Source organism: Lactuca virosa, chromosome 5 (assembly GCF_052849685.1).
Source record: "Lactuca virosa cultivar CGN04683 chromosome 5, Lactuca_virosa_CGN04683_v6, whole genome shotgun sequence".
NCBI classification, from domain to species: Eukaryota; Viridiplantae; Streptophyta; class Magnoliopsida; order Asterales; family Asteraceae; genus Lactuca; species Lactuca virosa.
The window spans coordinates 303,867,591-303,872,929 of NC_136430.1; the positions used below are offsets into that span (position 1 = coordinate 303,867,591).

General features: G+C 32.3%; 1 pseudogene; it reads right to left on the reverse strand.

The window, feature by feature from the left end:
- Positions 1–2,173: 2,173 nt before the first annotated feature.
- LOC145113006 (pentatricopeptide repeat-containing protein At4g21065-like) lies at positions 2,174–3,220 on the reverse strand (annotated as a pseudogene).
- Positions 3,221–5,339: the final 2,119 nt, after the last annotated feature.

A 5,339-nucleotide genomic window follows, 5' to 3' on the forward strand; every position in this document is an offset into this window, starting at 1 on the left:
TATTTTTAATGAGAAAATATCTTGATTTTTTAAATTGTTTATGTTTGTGCACCTATTTAACTCAAAGATATTTGAATATATTTTTGAAAAAAAACTATATATTTTTAATATTTTTCAACTATAAAAACCTTTTTTAACATAAATGTTTTTTTTATTTTCATAAAAAAAATTACATAGAAAAATAAGGGTTTTTATGTGAATATGTTTTTTTTATATAAATATGATTTTATAAAGCAAAAATAACATATTTGAAACAAAATTTTGAAGAAAATATGTAAAGAAAGTAAATTTAGGATGAATTTGTAACAAATTTTGGAAATATGAACCAAAAGTGTAAATTTCTAAAGTGGATGACATGCTGACTTTGTAAAAAAAGGTCAATAGGAATATAATTATCAGTATTCCGGAGTTTATATATATATATATATATATATATATATATGTGAGAGTAAATTACACAAATGGTCCCTATAGTTTGGGTAATTTATACGTTTGGTCCCTAACTTATTTTTTTAACTCGGAAGGTCCCTACAGTTTGATTTTGTTGTGCGTTTAGTCCTTGTCTTACCTAAAAATACTATTTTGTCCTTGATTTCTTAATTTATTTAAATAAGGTGCGATAGGTAAGGTAAGCTAAGGTGAGGTGGAAGTGAGGTTGGAGGTGTGTTTATTTAAATAAATTACCCCAAACCATAGGGACCATTCATGTAATTTACTCATATATATATATATATATATATATATATACATATATATATATATATATATATATATATATATATATATATATATATATATATATATATAAGAGAGAGAGAGAGATTACAAAATATTCTCATTCCTAATGGTTATGCACACAAAGAGTGAAAGTGACCATGTGTTATATAAGGTATGGCACCAAACCTGAATATGTTGTATGGAAAAACAAAGATCATAGAAAATGAACTAACTTGGAAATTATCTACACACAGATAACCATTTCTTGCTATAACAAAGAGAGAAAGAGGTCATGTCTTATATAAGGTATGCCACCAAACCTGAATATGTTGTATGGAAAAACAAAGATCATAGAAAATGAACTAACTTGGAAATTATCTACACCAAGATAACCATTTGTTGCTATAACAGTAGCATAGTTATGATTTAATTCATGAATCCAAAGAAAGCTATCTACCAATTAGGTGTCCAAGTTAAGTTAGTCAGTCATAGTGTACAAATAAGCAAGCCAACTCAATTCTCATCAATAAAATTCAAATAATTGCACTGTATATTATACCCCATTGCTTAGTATACTCCATGCCCATGTGCAACCACCATTATAAACGTTCATAATCTCATGAAAAATGCCCCAATAATATAGAGTTACCAACGCCCCATGTTTGAGAAATTAAAAACGACCCAAGTTTTTGTCACTTTTACGCTTGGTTAGGTTTCAGGCATGCATTCAATCAAAATGCCTCAATACAACACTGTAATTACATAATTACACATTTATTGACCTATAATCTACTAGAGTGAAAAAATTCCAATAGTTCCAATTCTAGGGTTTACACAATATATAACATTTTGTCCAATTCTAGGGTTTCTATGAGAAATACCTGAATTGCGAAGAGCACTACAACAATCTCCAGCTAGGAAACCTTTCCCCTCTCCCCTGAGGTGCTTCTATGATGTAAAATAGATCAATTTCCTTATATGTGGTTGTTATACATTAAACATACATGAATGTTACATATTATGGTTAATGTCATAGTTGGAAAATTACAACCATGATGAATTGGGCATATATAACTAATATATATTAAGCATTGAATCGTAAGGCATAAAATGATATTTTTAATATAGAAGAAATGCATAACATATAAGTGATTTAATAGTTTTCATTGATTCATTCATTCACGTGTTTAATAGTTTCCATAAATTGATTTATGGGCATATAGCAAGAAAATACATTTCTAAATTTGTATACTTCTTGCATACGTGCTGCAAAAGTTATGTTGAAAATAGCATCCATAAATCATGACCGATAATTGTTTGTAGATTTCATTAACACGCACATAATTTAAATGAAAAAAATATGCATATTAAAAAAAATATCAGATTATTGTTATTATATGAAAAAACATAGTTTTTGTAATCATATATAACAGCACATTAAATCCCTCAAAAACTGTTATCGTTTAGAATCCGATTTTCCAACAGAAGAAAGCATAAGCCTCAACTCCTTCACATGGTTACTCATTCCATTTATATTGTAAGCTTTAATCATAGTTCTATACGTAATATTATCACGTTCACACCCTTTACTTTCCATCATCACCAAGACCCCCTTCATTTCCGCTAAACATCCCATCATACCATAAGCATCCACCAAACAATTAAAAAACACAGTATCAACCGTCACATCCGAACTTTCAATATAGCGCAATAGGCCCCCGATCTTTTCTGCTTTGCCATTTTGCGCATAACCTCGTACAAGGGAACACAGTGTAACACAGTTTGGTTTTATACTCTCGGATTGCATCAACCAAAATAAAAATTCCATTTAATTTACATCCCCAACTCTTCCAAATGCATCTATGACTATATTGTAAGTCACTAGAGTCCATGAGAAATGGTATTTTTACTTGTATTCCATCATTGCACTCATCTAGAAGTATTTTCAAGGTTTTGATGTTAGGTTGAATTTCAGCACTTAGAAACTTCTCATAACATTTTTCCATTGTTTCAATTTGACCACTTCCACCGAATGCTCTTAGGGTTGAATTCATGGTCCATACATCAAGCTTACATTTCCTTTGGCGAAGCATTTCCACTAATGTTGATTCCATGTCAGCGAATCTTTTGCAAATTGGAAAACAAAAACATTCATATGTTAGTCCCGTGTAGCCTAAAAAGTAATCTATTTGTTGAAGGATTACCTTTTTGCTTTCCCGTATGCATCAATAAGGGTATTGTAAGTAACTGTATTGGGGTTGACTCCTTGTGAGACCATTTCAGAAAGCAAAGATTGCACTTTATCAAACTCGTGAAAATGAAGGCATGATTTTATGAGGATGGAATATGTGTAGACATCAGGGTGGGAGTTGGGTGTGTTCTTCATCTCTTCTAGAATAGAAAATGCTTTTCTAAATAGGCCACTACGACTGTAGGTAGAGAGAAGAGCAGTGTATGACTCTTGGTTTTGTAACCTCCCAAAAATACAGTCCAAAAATTTCATTTTAAACCATTAAATAAACCATAATTGTTGTTGATAAATAAAATCGTAAGTCGTGATAATCTCAAAAACATCATATCAAAACCAATATCAATGTTTCCAAATCACATATAAAAATATCAGAGTAAAAATCCAATCTAACAGCTGTGGTGTGTGCCATGCGATCATCCCGAGCCCTTCCCTTTGCTAGTGGAAGTACCTGAAACCAAAACTGAAAACCGTAAGCACGAAGCTTAGTGAGCTCCCCAAACTACCACATACAATACACATAACATATAACACAACTTTGGGACTTCGCCCAGCTGCATCGGGACGAACCCGACATCGGCTTACCCCGACATCGGGTCGCGTCTGGAATCGGACCTCGTCCGACATGGGGCTTGTCCCGGCATACATACAAACATATCATATAACATGAACAAATAACATAAACACATAACATAAACATATAAACATTCATCGGGATTGCCCCGACATCGGACCGAAGCCCGGAAAACATAACACGTAACATATAAGCTAACATACATCGGGCTTTCCCCGACATCAGACCGAAGCCCGAAACACATAACACATAACATATAAGCTAACATACATCAGGCTTGCCCCGACATCGAACCGAAGCCTGGAACACATAACACATATCATATAATCTAACATACATTGGGCTTGCCCCGACATCGGACCGAAGCCCGAAACACATAACACATAACATGAAAGAATCACAAAGACATTAAGCATACATAAACGCTTCTCGGGACCGCTACGGCATCGAACCGTAGCACAGAACTACTAACATCTAAACGGGCCGACATTGGTGCCTTAGACCCGTTCCTACTGGAGGAAAACTCACCTCTCAAAGCTAACTGCTAAAATCTCGTGAGAGGAACCTCCCCTTGGTTTATGACTTCCTTTCTAATGAATGTCTGAGATTAAGCACAAGATACCAAATCAACTTTATTAACAACTATAGTTATTTTAATTATATTTTATGTGGTAAAGCATAATTGTGATATCTTGTTGAAGGTTTCAAAAGTTGAGATGCAAACCGGTAAGAACCATCTAAGGCCTTAATTATAATAAAGGATGAATTAAATCTTACTTGGTATGATTTACTTTCTAATCGGTAGAAATATCATCATTTAATATTTTTTGGATAATACTTCAATCACTATTAATTGTATCTTGAATACAAATACCAACTACTAAGTAGATTAAACATTTTATAAGATTAAGTATAGATAGACTCCATCCTCATCTTACTTAATGTTTTATGGATTTGAAGTCGATGTTGGACTAAAGCTTCTAAACCCAAAATCTACTAAATACATATTTGTATAATACTCTAAATGTGGCTTAGATTATTATATGCAAACCCACCAAGAATAGGTTCTTTTATTCTTGTGAAAACTAAGTTAATAGAAAGCAAGCTTCTAATGACAAAGTAAGTGGGAGGTACGTGAAACTTGAAGCAGCTCAAGAACCATAACCTTATGTAGTAATAGGTTGCACTAATTTTAACAAGGATTATTAAACTTGAATAATAGCTATTCACAAACACAAATTATTCGCATTAATGGTAGAATTCATCTATGACTTGAGAAATGTGGAATCTCTCATTGATGATATTATATTGATGGTTTCTGGAAAATCCATCAAATACCAAGATGCTATGTCATATCTCGAATCTGATAAAATAACTTAGAGTCATGAATATGAGATGTAATCCATGTATGATAATCAAGAATGGGCTTGATTAAAATTTATCCCTATAGTAAGGCTAGAAGGAGTAAATAATTCTTCTAGAAAGAATTACATGGATAACCATACATATTTAAAGCAAGACGTGTAGTAAAAGGATTTTCTCATAATCATGTCAATGACTATGGTCCTCATCATACTCATGACATTGACTGTGATCAAACTTTTTTCACAAGTAGCCATGACTAGATCAATAAGGATATTGTTTACTATAAATTCATATTCTTAATATGAGATATAATAAATAGATTTCAAGAAAGACCGCTTTTCTTAATAGACATCCACTGGAAAATATCTATATAGATTAACCTGAAGGTTTTATTAATCCATGTTATCCTAACGAAATATGTAGAGCTTGAGATCC